At 45.1% G+C, this 16,007-nt stretch overlaps 1 protein-coding gene across 16 annotated transcripts in view; it reads right to left on the bottom strand.

The window, feature by feature from the left end:
• The window catches only part of LOC144291444 (uncharacterized), a 203,616-nt gene that overhangs the window by 108,623 nt on the left and 78,986 nt on the right, over positions 1–16,007 (bottom strand). For all 16 annotated transcript variants that reach the window (XR_013358708.1, XR_013358713.1, XR_013358710.1 and 13 more), the window contains exons 9-13: positions 8,611–8,710; positions 3,758–7,654; positions 3,120–3,257; positions 1,958–2,024; positions 1,312–1,450 (exon numbers count right to left, since the gene is read on the bottom strand). The gene's annotated coding sequence lies outside the window, so the exon portion shown is untranslated. The remainder of the gene's footprint in view (positions 1–1,311; positions 1,451–1,957; positions 2,025–3,119; positions 3,258–3,757; positions 7,655–8,610; positions 8,711–16,007) is intronic.

Here is a 16,007-nt window from a genome sequence, read left to right as displayed (position 1 = left end):
GTCACCCTGGGTCACAGAGAACTTGCCTCTGCCTCATCAGCCCTTTGTCCAGTCAGCTAGGGCTGAGGACCAGATGGCCTTCCCCATGTCTCCAACTTAGAGCCAAGGGACTGTGAGAAGCTTCACTTGAACCCACTCCCGGCTCCCCCAATCAGCTTACTTAGGGAAGAGCACGACAAACGGGAAATGGGCAGATTGGAGGTCAAGCCCCTTGGGCAACTGGAAAGTCTCTGAGAAACTGCGGGTCTCATCTCCAACATCGTCATCCTTGTTCTATGGTGAACAGCGCGTTTTCTTGTCTTGAGAGCTCTCTAAAATGTATCCCTTGCAAATGGTAAGGAAATTGAGTGTCCTATATACATATAAATAGCATCCTTAATCATCATCAACCCAATGCACTGTGCCCTCCTTATGATGTTGCAGGAAAGCAACCAGGGCATTCCCATGGCCTTTACGGGGATTTTCCTTGATTCTGTAAAGCCTCGAGTAATACTGAAGCTCTATCATAACACCGAACTACTTTTGCATTCATTCTGGTCTTCGGTTTGAACACTATAATATTAGTTGTTTAAATTTTCATAGATTCCAAGGTTCAGAAGAGTTCTGGGGGAGTCATTTAAACTCATCCCCCTCTGGGTCTCTAGGTAGAGCTGCAACATTGCCTAACAAAGACAAATGGTTTTCTATCTGATGTGGAAAGGTCTCCAGGGGAAGAATCCATAACCAACCACAGGCATCACAGATTACTAACACGAGTGTGCCCTCACTTTAAGAAAACCTGATGGTGGGATCCCTGGGTGGTGCAGCGGTTTGGCGCCTGCCTTTGGCCCAGGGCGCGATCCTGGAGACCCGGGATCGAATCCCACATCGGGCTCCCGGTGCATGGAGCCTGCTTCTCTCTCTGCCTGTGTCTCTGCCTCTCTCTCTCTCTCTCTCTCTCTCTGTGACTATCATAAATAAATAAAAAAAAAAAAAGAAAAAAAAAAACCTGATGGACATGTGAAACCTAAGTGGTAGGATAATTTATTGAGATGTTAATCTGTGCTTTGTTCCTTATAATTCGCCTTTCCTGCCCTGCCTCCCTACCTCTCTGGGAGGTGAGAGAATTGACTTGTGCCGTGTCTCTACTGCTTTAGTAGACAGAAGCATGGAGGGATGGGGTCCACCTGCCCATGTGCTACGCCTACAGTCAGAGTCCAACCTCTCAAGGGTTGGTGGAGAGAGGCATGCTCCCTTGAGAGAGTGGCACTGCCCAAGGAGACAGAGGCAAGTAGCTCTAAGTTCTTAGAGAATGGTTTTTACCTCACTGACCTCTGATCACCTGTAAAATGAGAGGGTGATTTAATGACTCCACTCTTGAGTCTGTGGGATGATCAGTCTGTCAGGCTGTGATGCCCCAGGACCACAGTGATGCATCTGTTTATAAAGCCTTTTGGGGTAGGGTCACCAGCTGGTAAGTGAAAAAGTATAAGCAATATTTGAGATTACACTTATCCTTAAAAATTATCTAAAATTCACATTTAATCGGGCATCCTATGTTTGACCTGGTGACCCTATTTGGGGGCACCTGCGTTTTGGGAGATGGGAGGCTGCAGACAGAAGAAGCCGACACCTGTTCGTGCCTACCAGACTGCACCCAGTGTTCAGGAAGCAGGTGTGTGTGTTTCCTTGCCCTGTGAGTATGCCCGTTTTATTTTTAAGTTTAGAAATGTACATTTTGAATGAGATCTATCCTGGGATGGTTTTCTTCAAAACCTTCAAAATCAATCCTGGGATGGTTTTCTTCAAAACCTTCAAAATCAATACTTAACAGGAAAAATATAAATGGGATCTGCCTGTTTAGTGAAAGCCCAAATTTCTAAGCTTAATAGAAATTAGAAACGAGACCAAAGAATCCTAAAGCAAGGAGAAGCCAACGGCTTAAATGATCAAAATGAGGGAATTTCTTCCACATTACCTTTCCCAGGGAGGACATGACAGGTGTTATCAGTAGGAGCTGTATTTTTCCGCTGCCCTCAAAATCTCTATGAAACAGGGAAGCAAATGGAGTCAAGGTTCCCATTGCCTTTTCTACAGCACTATAAGCTTTTTAAAAAATGTGCCTTTGAACTTTCTATTCTTTATTTTGGAATTGCATTTAATATCATTCTATGATTTAAGGAAATCATCTGTGAATCGAGCCAACCTTGATGGCACAGGATGGGCTGCCTGTGATTTCTTGACACAAAACAGGTCAGGATCTAAAACTGAATGTGGAAAGAAACACGATTTATATTTCATCCAATTAGTGCATCCATGACCTTCGTGTGAAAGGAATGTGGCCTTGGGTAAAAGGACTCTCTCATTGATTTATCCCATTTTTAATCAAAGAAAGGTATACCAACACACACAGGATGCCCGTAACTCAGAGTTCTCAAGACTCAACGCTGTCTTGAAAATTCGCAGGAAATTTAGCATCGAACATATCCTCCCCCATCACAAGGAGATCACTCTGTTAGTGAGGAGGTCTGGGCACAGAATTAGAAGTCTACGTCCAGCTTTAATAATTTAGTGGAATCTGAAGCTTTGTGAGTGAGAATGACTGCCCCCTAATGCCTTTGGTGCCACTACGTTGAATTGAGATTAACATAAGTATGATGTGCAGGAAACAGTTACCCTTTAAAGGGTGTGTGTGCGTGTGTGCGTGAGATGGACAGACAGTGAGACAGAGAATCTGAGAGACCACATGAAAGCAACTCATTTACCAACGTTCGATTTTCCTCAATATCAATCTGATCTCTCTTTTCATACTTTACAATCTAGAAATAGGTTTGCTTTGAGTCACAGGAAGCACCAAAAAAACTCCACCTATTACTCCGATTTTGTTTTATCAAGAGATTTTGCTGTACTTGTGCTCGTTGGAAGGGCACGCGGAAAGCATCTCGGGGCCACTGGGCTGGGAAATCACGGGCATGGTCTGGCTTCAGGACCCTTCTCCTAAAATGCATTTCGGGACAACTTAACACGGTCATGCATTTTCTAAGCGGCAGAACTGTCCCCGCAAAATAGACAAAAACAGCCCAACTTCAAGGAGGTAGACAACTGTTTGATTTTTAAAAGAAAATTTTAATGACGCTTACCCTTGGCAATATCCTGAGGCTAAGCAGGAGTGGAGGGTCCCGGGCAGGTTTGGTCCCCCAGGGGGAGCAGAGGCTGGGTGGAAGGTGGAGAGAACTTGGATCAGATGCGATGTTGCTTAATCAAGGTTAAGCCTCAGGCTGTTACCAAGGAGAAGAAGAGCCAGTGAATCTGACTATGTAATTGTTATTTACCTGTCTGTCTCTCTCTCTCTCTGTCTTAAAAAAAAAAAGAAAAGAAAAGAAAAGAAACAACTGGGAAAGAAGGAAGGAAGGAAGGGACAAGCTTAGACCCTGTAGGTTATTTCTGAATAATGGAAATACTTTAAATTCTTGTTGTAATTAATCAAATCTATGTTCTTTCAGAGTAGAAAACTAAATGGATGCATCATTAATGGCTCAGTGTAAAAATACAATCATGCAAATTTAACAGAGCCTTCTATTCATTCCAACCAAAGACTAATGATAACAGTTAACATCTTGAACTTTCACTGTGTGCTACATAGACGTTGTGTCGCAAGCTCTGCGCTCATTATTTTCCTCCAACCACGGGGAAACTGAGGCTTCTAGAATCGAAGCGAACTGGCACATCTCAACGTTTATATAGGGTGCACATGGGATTGGAACCTCGGCGGTCGTACCCCAGAGCTGTGTTCATAGATGCTGTGCTAGATCCATCTCCTACGTCCCTGCAGCAGACGCATCCTTGCCACCAGGAACGGGTTTTTCTTAAGGAGCCAAAGGAGAGAAGAGCCAATTTAGATGATGGGAGGGGCACCGTGGCAGAGCACACCCGTCACAGCTAGCTCTCTGAAAGCCCCGGGTGACTGAACTGAACTAAATGGAAACAACGTCCTTATCAGATGCAGGGCACGGCTTACCGCTGTAGGGGATCGGCAGAGGGCAAGACGCGCTAGGCCCGGAGCCCGCAGGAAGGGAGCTCTTGGTCACTGCCTTCTTGCTCAGGGCTGCCAAGAGCCAGGGCACTTCGTGGGTGTCCCTAGATTTCAATATGTGTGGTTTGGCTTAGGGAGATAACAAGAGAAATCATATGGAAGTGAGGCTTTTCCACATTTCCGAACTTCAGAGGGGAAGGCAGCGTGTCCCCCGTAGTGAAGGCTGGGTAGGGAAGACTCAGTTTCCGCATCTGGGAATTAGATTCCCAGATCTAAGGACTGGGAATTAGCATCCTTATCCACGTGGTGAGGATGCTCTTCTGGGCCGTCACGAGGATCGTGCAACTGTCCCTGGCACGGAGCGGGCACTTGCCAAGTGGTTGTTATTACAGGTGCCCGGTTTTCACTGAGCGGGTGGGAGAAGCCTAAAGCAAGAAAGGAAAACACTGGAAAGGCTGAAAAAGAGACAGAGGGAAGGATGGGCCGAGGGCATCCGGCCTGAGGGCCCTGCTGTCGCCCCTCCCGCACTCTGTCCTAATGAGCCATATGCAGCTTCCGATGGATGAGATCTGGGTCTGCAAAGACAAAACGGAGCCAAAAGGCGATGTAACATGGAATTATAGACCGTTTCCCGCTAATGAGCCAGCCTGCCCGGTAAGAACGCAGCGCCGTGCGGAGCCCACATCGGGTGCGCGTGCAGTGGTGCGCCCGCCCCCTCCTAGCACACGCTCACCGGCGCGTTGAGCACACGAGCATGACGGCCAATATCACGGTTGGTTAGTTCGCAGCCCTGCGCTGGGCGCTGTGAGGCACGCGGGGGGCGGTGGCTGGGGCCCGGTTGTTAAGGACGACGACGGCGGGAGTCGCAGGCCCGAGCTCCTGGGGAAACGGCCTCTCATCAGCCAGTGATGCTCTCGAGACCTGGCCGAGTGACGGGTAGGGCCTCTGGAAGTGGGGGGAGGAGGCACTAGCTACTCCTGCAAAGGGCTTACCGCCCACGTGGAGGGCCACACACCACACGGGCACTCTACACACACGCACACATATGCAGACCACACACACACACACCATGCATCTCACGGGCTTGCATGCACTAAATGTGTGTGTACAGATGCATACCTCACACATGCACACATACCCGACACACATACGCTTTGCCTATACCACGTACGTATACACACATCACACGTGTACCAACCACATACAGGTTGCAGACACATACACACACCACTTATTGCACACACTTGCACATACCACGTGCCACACATTACACACATGTATACACATATACCAAACACACACACATACTACACATAACACACATGGCACATATACACATATCCATCTACATCACTTACATACATACACACCAACCCACACTATACTCAAGCACATATACCACACACAGCACGTATTTGTACACGTACTATACACATAGGCTATATGCATGTGCACAAATCACCTACACCCTCCCACACTATATCACATACACCTCATGTCCATACACATGCTACTCCCATAATTATGCAACACTACATGCATATAGACATGTACAACATGCAAACACACATATACCACATACCACACATACACACCACACTCACAGCACACATGTACATACATGCACACACCAAACACCCCACACATAACACATGGATGTACCCACCCCACACACATAAAAACACATTCCCACGCAGTACACATATACCCACATATTACATATACAAAACATATATATATGCCTTAAATGCACACCACACACGCAGAGAAATCCACCCACACACATCACACATGTCCATATCACAGACATGGACACACATGCACCATCCATACCACCCATATAGTACTTAAGCATAACACATACCACATGTATACATATACACACATCCACCTACACATAGCACACATGATACTCACATACAAGCCCCCCTCTGCATACACATACCACACATACACACACATGCCACACACCTGACCATACACCACACACACATAACACACGCCGTTACCTTTCACACATTCCATAAACACACATAGCAAGTACATACAGGATGTACCTCGCTTGTCCCCTTGCAAGAATGTGCCTCCCTGGGGACCAGGATACTAAACCCACAGAGCTCAGATTGGCAGGGACAGGCCGCATAACTGAGGCAGTAAGTGACTGGGACCGGCAGACTCTGGATGATGAGGGATGTGACACAGTGAGGGATCCCATGGGTCCACTCCCTTATTTTCTCCACCATGAAGTGAGTCTTCTGTTGGATGCTACGTTGTTAGGGATTCTGGGACTGTGGATGAAACATGCTGCAAGCCCCTGGATGGTGTGCTGACTGAGGCTCTGTGGGCAGGAAAGACAAACTCCTGTTGAGAATGGTATCTATCCCTGTGAAGTGGAGCCGCTAATCCTTCAAAGATGGGAGAGGCCCGATGTAGAGACTGGCTACCAAATGGCCCACTGGGCTCCTTGAGGAGGGCCACGTCATGGCCTCAATATTGATCTTCGTTGCCGACATGCTGGGCATTCCAAAGGCAGTATCTAGGCCAGCCTCATTAAATGGAAGCCAGTACTGCTGTGTCCATCCATGGTCTCCGTCTCTGTCCTCGTGGCCACTCCTTGATTGTGGCCATCATGCCAGTTCTGCAACAGCCGATGACAAAGAATGCGTAACGCCACCTGGCCGAGTCATACTGTCTACTTGGTTATTCAGTACCTCTTCTGTGACAGTGCTTTTTTAGTGTGTATTAAAGTGCGATACAACAATCTTGACACTTAATGCTCCACACCCTATGTCCATCCACATGCCTCTACCCAAAGACTGCTCACCAATCTTCCAGTTCTTTCACTCCCAGGCTCTGGCTACCCCAGGAGTCTCTGTACAGTCGACCCTTGAACAACACTAGTTTGGACTGTGCAGGTCTACTTGTAGGTGGATATTTTTTTGATACGGTACAGGACTCCTCCTTATGATTTACTTAATAACATCTTTTCTCTAGCTGACTTTATTGTAATGATACAGTATATAATACAAGATATAAAACGTATTAATCAACTGTGTGTTATTGCTAAAGCTTCTGATCAATAATAGGCTATTAGTAATTGTGTCGAGGGGGAGTCAAAAGTTACATGGGATTTTCAAATGCACTAGGGTTCAGGGCCCCTGATCCCTGCATTGTTCATAGGTCAGCTGTATATTCTCACCTCAGGTCACAAAATGGATGATCCGGGGCAATGTTCATTTCTCTCCCCATTGGGAAGCTTTTTCTCCTCCACTGTATTTCAAGGTTACTCCCCCGAATATGGCTGTAAAATATAGTCGCTGTTCATTTCTGGCTCGCATCCCATATTGAGCCATGCAAGAGACAATTCTCCATGGGACTCTTATTTCTGCATGTTTGCAAGGAGAGGCACTGACTTCCTTTTTTTCAGATCATCTTTTCCAGGATGCTTACATAGTGGATGGCCTTGGAAAACAGAGAGAGTGTCTTCCTCCAGAACGAAAAGCAGTCATGCTTATAGTCCATCATAGAAGATTTGGGTTTTGTAAGTTCAAAGTTTCTCTTCTATAATGCAACCTACTACATGTGCAGGTGTCACTTGGCGTTCTTTACTTCACTTTATAGGAATTGGAACTCGGGAAACTACTGCAAAACAAACAAACAACCCCAAACACTGATACCCTTGCTACTGTTATTGTGCTCAGTAGTAAAGTTCTTGGTCTCTGACTTTACACCTTCTGCCAGCTGCAATACAACTATGGCAGGATAACCTGTTCTTGACAAGGTGACCCATCCTAAACAAGATTGGACTTTCTCTCTCCTCCTCTAACTGCTCATATGGAACACTCCTTTGGCGACACGTGAGAGCTTGGGATAGGCACCAGTGAAACCCTGGTGGGTGACAAAGGGACGTGGGCTTCCTACTCATGCAACTTCCTTATGCTTCTGGTTCCACCCATTTCCATCTTACAACAGATTATTTCTAAGCCTATCTGACTTCACGACTTGGCAGTTCCAACAGAACCCAGATCACAATGGAGAACCTGGCATAGTCATGTGATACTCCATGGGTTAATTCTAGCTTTCCATCAGAAACATGCCCCAAATTATGCCAGTAGCTTTCCCAAAAGACATACAATTTTGCTGTAGGTAACATGGCCTTCTTCTAGAATCCCAGAGACCTGCATTTTTGTTTTCACAATGGGATTTGCCATAGATTCCATACTATATCTTTTGAAAGTACATTAACACTTTCAACACCATAGGGTCTGTTGGATCATATGGCCCACATGGCAGGGAAGCCTGGAACTTCTTTAGAACCCATTTCCACTCAAGGCCCCACTGAAAACTGGCAGTCCTCTGTGTCATCTGATATATGAACTGGAACAGTATCCCCAAGTTGGAATGTGCTATTTTAGAGGCCAAAGAGAGCTATCAGGTGCTAGGCTTTCTTTTTCTGGAATAAGGATGCAAGACATTTGTCTTTTACTTTAGCGGGGATATCCTAGACCCCTAGAGACTTCACTGCAGTAGCAGCTCCCTGATTCTACATATATCTCAATGTATGCATCTTCTCCCCAAGGCCGTCAGTATATACCAACCTCTTGCTTATCTTGCCTGATCAGCATGATGTCATCAGTATAATAGATCAATGTAATGTTCTGCAGAATGTCCAGGTTGCATGGTCCAGAGCTCCAGGGACTGTGTTGTGACGGGGGGGGGGGGGGAGTAAAAAACGCCTGAGAACAAAGTTGTTTCTTAGTCACCAAATCAGAGGGTATGTACCATATACCTGAACTATGTTAGTCTGCTCTATCAATGAAATCCTGTGGCGCAGCAGCTTTATCAGGATTACTACTTGGCCAAGTTCACAGTAGACAATAACCATTCTCAAGGACCCAAATTCAGGAGGGAGGAGCAAGATGGCGGAGGAGTAGGGTCTCCAAATCACCTGTCTCCACCAAACTACCTAGAAAACCTTCAAATTATCCTGAAAGTCTATGAATTCGGCCTGAGATTTAAAGAGAGACCAGCTGGAATGCTACAGTGAGAAGAGTTCGCGCATCTATCAAGGTAGGAAGACGGGGAAAAAGAAATAAAGGAACAAAGGCCTCCAAGGGGGAGGGGCCCCGCGAGGAGCCGGGCTGAGGCCGGGGCGAGTGTCCCCAGGACAGGAGAGCCCCGTCCCGGAGGAGCAGGAGCTGCACCGACCTTCCCGGGCGGAAAGGGGCTCGTGGGGAGTTGGAGCAGGACCAGGAGGGCGAGGAGGCCCTCGGGCTCCCCGGGACAGTAACAGAGCAACTGCGCGCCCAGGAGAGTGCGCCGAGCTCCCTAAGGGCTGCAGCGCGCACGGCGGGACCCGGCGGGACCCGGAGCAGCTGAAGGGGCTCGGGCGGCGGCTCCGCGGAGGGGGCTGCGGGGCCCCGGGAGCAGCTCGGAGGGGCTCGGGCAGAAGAAGAGGCTCCGTGCGGAGGGGGCTGCGCGGTTCCAGGAGCAGCTCGGAGGGGCTCGGGCGGCAGCTCCGCGGAGGGGGTTGCGCGGCCCGGGAGCGCGAATCCACCAGCGCAGGCCCCGGAGCACAGGGCGCCGGGACACAGCCCAGGATCCCGCCTCCCCCGGGACAGGCAGAGGCCGGGAGGGCCCAGGACAGCAAGGACGCTCCTGCCCCAGCTGAGCACATCAGCGGCCCCGCCCCGGAGCCTCCAGGCCCTGCAGAGGGAGTTCCTGCCGGAGCTGACTCCAGGTTTCCAGAGCTGCCCCGCCACTGGGGCTGTTCCTCCTGCGGCCTCACGGGGTAAACAACCCCCACCGAGCCCTGCACCAGGCAGGGGCAGAGCAGCTCCCCCAACTGCTAACACCTGAAAATCAGCACAACAGGCCCCTCCCCCAGAACACCAGCTAGACTGACAACTTCCAGGAGAAGCCAAGGGACTTAAAGAACACAGAATCAGAAGATACTCCCCGGTGGTTCTTTTTTTGTTTGTTTTTGTTTTTGTTTTTGTTTTGTTTTGCTTTTTGATTTGTTTCCTTCCCCCACCCCCTTTTTTTCTCCTTTCTTTTTCTTTCTCTTTTTCTTCTTTTTTTTTCTTTTTTTTTCCTTTTTTTTTCTTTTTCTTCCCTTTTTTTTTCTCTTTCTCTTTTCTTTCCTTCTTTCTCTCCTCTCTTTTTCTCTTTTTCCCAATACAACTTGCTTGTGGCCACTCTGCACTGAGCAAAATGACTAGAAGGAAAACCTCACCTCAAAAGAAAGAATCAGAAACAGTCCTCTCTCCCACAGAGTTACAAAATCTGGATTACAATTCAATGTCAGAAAGCCAATTCAGAAGCACTATTATACAGCTACTGGTGGCTCTAGAAAAAATTATAAAGGACTCAAGAGACTTCATGACTGCAGAATTTAGAGCTAATCAGGCAGAAATTAAAAACCAATTGAATGAGATGCAATCCAAACTAGAAGTCCTAACGACGAGGGTTAACGAGGTGGAAGAACGAGTGAGTGACCTAGAAGACAAGTTGACAGCAAAGAGGGAAACTGAGGAAAAAAGAGACAAACAATTAAAAGACCATGAAGATAGATTAAGGGAAATAAACGACAGCCTGAGGAAGAAAAACCTACGTTTAATTGGGGTTCCCGAGGGCGCCGAAAGGGACAGAGGGCCAGAATATGTATTTGAACAAATTCTAGCTGAAAACTTTCCTAATCTGGGAAGGGAAACAGGCATTCAGATCCAGGAAATAGAGAGATCCCCCCCTAAAATCAATAAAAACCGTTCAACACCTCGACATTTAATTGTGAAGCTTGCAAATTCCAAAGATAAGGAGAAGATCCTTAAAGCAGCAAGAGACAAGAAATCCCTGACTTTTATGGGGAGGAGTATTAGGGTAACAGCAGACCTCTCCACAGAGACCTGGCAGGCCAGAAAGGGCTGGCAGGATATATTCAGGGTCCTAAATGAAAAGAACATGCAACCAAGAATACTTTATCCAGCAAGGCTCTCATTCAAAATGGAAGGAGAGATAAAGAGCTTCCAAGACAGGCAGCAACTAAAAGAATATGTGACCTCCAAACCAGCTCTGCAAGAAATTTTAAGGGGGCCTCTTAAAATTCCCCTTTAAGAAGAAGTTCAGTGGAACAGTCCACAAAAACAAAGACTGAATAGATATCATGATGACACTAAACTCATATCTCTCAATAGTAACTCTGAATGTGAACGGGCTTAATGACCCCATCAAAAGGCGCAGGGTTTCAGACTGGATAAAAAAGCAGGACCCATCTATTTGCTGTCTACAAGAGACTCATTTTAGACAGAAGGACACCTACAGCCTGAAAATAAAAGGTTGGAGAACCATTTACCATTCGAATGGTCCTCAAAAGAAAGCAGGGGTAGCCGTCCTTATATCAGATAAACTAAAATTTACCCCAAAGACTGTAGTGAGAGATGAAGAGGGACACTATATCATACTTAAAGGATCTATTCAACAAGAGGACTTAACAATCCTCAATATATATGCTCCGAATGTGGGAGCTGCCAAATATATAAATCAATTATTAACCAAAGTGAAGAAATACTTAGATAATAATACACTTATACTTGGTGACTTCAATCTAGCTCTTTCTATACTCGATAGGTCTTCTAAGCAAAACATCTCCAAAGAAACGAGAGCTTTAAATGATACACTGGACCAGATGGATTTCACAGATATCTACAGAACTTTACATCCAAACTCAACTGAATACACATTCTTCTCAAGCGCACATGGAACTTTCTCCAGAATAGACCACATATTGGGTCACAAATCGGGTCTGAACCGATACCAAAAGATTGGGATTGTCCCCTGCATATTCTCGGACCATAATGCCTTGAAATTAGAACTAAATCACAACAAGAAGTTTGGAAGGACCTCAAACACATGGAGGTTAAGGACCATCCTGCTAAAAGATAAAAGGGTCAACCAGGAAATTAAGGAAGAATTAAAAAGATTCATGGAAACTAATGAGAATGAAGATACAACCGTTCAAAATCTTTGGGATGCAGCAAAAGCAGTCCTAAGGGGGAAATACATCGCAATACAAGCATCCATTCAAAAACTGGAAAGAACTCAAATACAAAAGCTAACCTTACACATAAAGGAGCTAGAGAAAAAACAGCAAATAGATCCTACACCCAAGAGAAGAAGGGAGCTAATAAAGATTCGAGCAGAACTCAACGAAATCGAGACCAGAAGAACTGTGGAACAGATCAACAGAACCAGGAGTTGGTTCTTTGAAAGAATTAATAAGATAGATAAACCATTAGCCAGCCTTATTAAAAAGAAGAGAGAGAAGACTCAAATTAATAAAATCATGAATGAGAAAGGAGAGATCACTACCAACACCAAGGAAATACAAACGATTTTAAAAACATATTATGAACAGCTATACGCCAATAAATTAGGCAATCTAGAAGAAATGGACGCATTCCTGGAAAGCCACAAACTACCAAAACTGGAACAGGAAGAAATAGAAAACCTGAACAGGCCAATAACCAGGGAGGAAATTGAAGCAGTCATCAAAAACCTCCCAAGACACAAGAGTCCAGGGCCAGATGGCTTCCCAGGAGAATTTTATCAAACGTTTAAAGAAGAAATCATACCTATTCTCCTAAAGCTGTTTGGAAAGATAGAAAGAGATGGAGTACTTCCAAATTCGTTCTATGAAGCCAGCATCACCTTAATTCCAAAGCCAGACAAAGACCCCGCCAAAAAGGAGAATTACAGACCAATATCCCTGATGAACATGGATGCAAAAATTCTCAACAAGATACTGGCCAATAGGATCCAACAGTACATTAAGAAAATTATTCACCATGACCAAGTAGGATTTATCCCTGGGACACAAGGCTGGTTCAACACCCGTAAAACAATCAATGTGATTCATCATATCAGCAAGAGAAAAACCAAGAACCATATGATCCTCTCATTGGATGCAGAGAAAGCATTTGACAAAATACAGCATCCATTCCTGATCAAAACTCTTCAGAGTGTAGGGATAGAGGGAACATTCCTCGACATCTTAAAAGCCATCTATGAAAAGCCCACAGCAAATATCATTCTCAATGGGGAAGCACTGGGAGCCTTTCCCCTAAGATCAGGAACAAGACAGGGATGTCCACTCTCACCACTGCTATTCAACATAGTACTGGAAGTCCTAGCCTCAGCAATCAGACAACAAAAAGACATTAAAGGCATTCAAATTGGCAAAGAAGAAGTCAAACTCTCCCTCTTCGCCGATGACATGATACTCTACATAGAAAACCCAAAAGTCTCCACCCCAAGATTGCTAGAACTCATACAGCAATTCGGTAGCGTGGCAGGATACAAAATCAATGCCCAGAAGTCAGTGGCATTTCTATACACTAACAATGAGACTGAAGAAAGAGAAATTAAGGAGTCAATCCCATTTACAATTGCACCCAAAAGCATAAGATACCTAGGAATAAACCTAACCAAAGATGTAAAGGATCTATACCCTCAAAACTATAGAACACTTCTGAAAGAAATTGAGGAAGACACAAAGAGATGGAAAAATATTCCATGCTCATGGATTGGCAGAATTAATATTGTGAAAATGTCAATGTTACCCAGGGCAATATACACGTTTAATGCAATCCCTATCAAAATACCATGGACTTTCTTCAGAGAGTTAGAACAAATTATTTTAAGATTTGTGTGGAATCAGAAAAGACCCCGAATAGCCAGGGGAATTTTAAAAAAGAAAACCATATCTGGGGGCATCACAATGCCAGATTTCAGGTTGTACTACAAAGCTGTGGTCATCAAGACAGTGTGGTACTGGCACAAAAACAGACACATAGATCAGTGGAACAGAATAGAGAATCCAGAAGTGGACCCTGAACTTTATGGGCAACTAATATTCGATAAAGGAGGAAAGACTATCCATTGGAAGAAAGACAGTCTCTTCAATAAATGGTGCTGGGAAAATTGGACATCCACATGCAGAAGAATGAAACTAGACCACTCTCTTTCACCATACACAAAGATAAACTCAAAATGGATGAAAGATCTAAATGTGAGACAAGATTCCATCAAAATCCTAGAGAAGAACACAGGCAACACCCTTTTTGAACTCGGCCATAGTAACTTCTTGCAAGATACATCCACGAAGGCAAAAGAAACAAAAGCAAAAATGAACTATTGGGACTTCATCAAGATAAGAAGCTTTTGCACAGCAAAGGATACAGTCAACAAAACTCAAAGACAACCTACAGAATGGGAGAAGATATTTGCAAATGACATATCAGATAAAGGGCTAGTTTCCAAGATCTATAAAGAACTTATTAAACTCAACACCAAAGAAACAAACAATCCAATCATGAAATGGGCAAAAGACATGAACAGAAATCTCACAGAAGAAGACATAGACATGGCCAACATGCACATGAGAAAATGCTCTGCATCACTTGCCATCAGGGAAATACAAATCAAAACCACAATGAGATACCACCTCACACCAGTGAGAATGGGAAAAATTAACAAGGCAGGAAACAACAAATGTTGGAGAGGATGTGGAGAAAAGGGAACCCTCTTGCACTGTTGGTGGGAATGTGAACTGGTGCAGCCACTGTGGAAAACTGTGTGGAGGTTCCTCAAACAGTTAAAAATATACCTGCCCTACGACCCAGCAATTGCACTGTTGGGGATTTACCCCAAAGATACAAATGCAATGAAACGCTGGGACACCTGCACCCCGATGTTTCTAGCAGCAATGGCCACGATAGCCAAACTGTGGAAGGAGCCTCGGTGTCCAACGAAAGATGAATGGATCAAGAAGATGTGGTTTATGTATACAATGGAATATTACTCAGCTATTAGAAATGACAAATACCCACCATTTGCTTCAACGTGGATGGAACTGGAGGGTATTATGCTGAGTGAAGTAAGTCAGTCGGAGAAGGACAAACATTATATGTTCTCATTCATTTGGGGAATATAAATAATAGTGAAAGGGAAAATAAGGGAAGGGAGAAGAAATGTGTGGGAAATATCAGAAAGGGAGACAGAACGTAAAGACTGCTAACTCTGGGAAACGAACTAGGGGTGGTAGAAGGGGAGGAGGGCGGGGGGTGGGAGTGAATGGGTGACGGGCACTGGGTGTTATTCTGTATGTTAGTAAATTGAACACCAATAAAAAAAATAATAATAAAAAAAAAAAAATAAAAAAAAAAAAAAAAAAAAAAAAAAAAAGGACCCAAATTCAACACAGATATGTTGGGGACTACCACCCTATATGCTTTAAGTCTTTAAAGGGCACAAATCTCCACTCCTAGAAAATGATATTGCTTTTGATTTACCATCTTAGTTGGAGATTTGGGTAAGGACTGAGGGCAATTTCAGAGGCTTCCATTTGGCCTTCTCCTCTGGGATTGCTCATCCCCAGTATGCCAAGGATCCAATGTGCAAGTTACAGCAAAAGCCAAGTGTATTCAGTGTTACTCAGGGATATTGGTTGGATCCACAGACTACCCAGAGGACACCCTGGCTAAAAGTCAAGCTTTAGCCTGGACTTACTTTATTTCTTGGCCCTGTGAGCTCTAACTCTAACAGAGGACTGGGATAACACTTCAGGTCTCCAGGCATCAATGTCAACCCAGACCTGTATCTGATAGCCTCAAAATATTTGAGTATTTTCCTTTCTACAGTGTATGTAGGTCCCTTTTGGAAAGAACTAGGGGAATCCTCATGATATATACTTGCCATGGTGTTCAGGCCTGGTGATCTGGCCACTTTTTTAGTCAATGGGATCGAGATCTGAAAATCTTCACAGGTCCAGGAAATAAAGCAAATGGTGACAACTTTTCATTGGAGTGCACTCTGCCACTGCTCCTCCATTCATGCTGTCTTCTGATTGGTGGTATCAATCAGCACCCTCATTAGCTAACCATCCTTTTGCCCCCAATCTTACATTTAACCATTTTGAACAAGCATGCTCAAAGTCTCA

This window comes from Canis aureus, chromosome 20, assembly GCF_053574225.1.
Source record: "Canis aureus isolate CA01 chromosome 20, VMU_Caureus_v.1.0, whole genome shotgun sequence".
In the NCBI taxonomy this organism is placed as follows: domain Eukaryota; kingdom Metazoa; phylum Chordata; class Mammalia; order Carnivora; family Canidae; genus Canis; species Canis aureus.
This window is presented reverse-complemented; position numbering and strand designations above follow the sequence as displayed.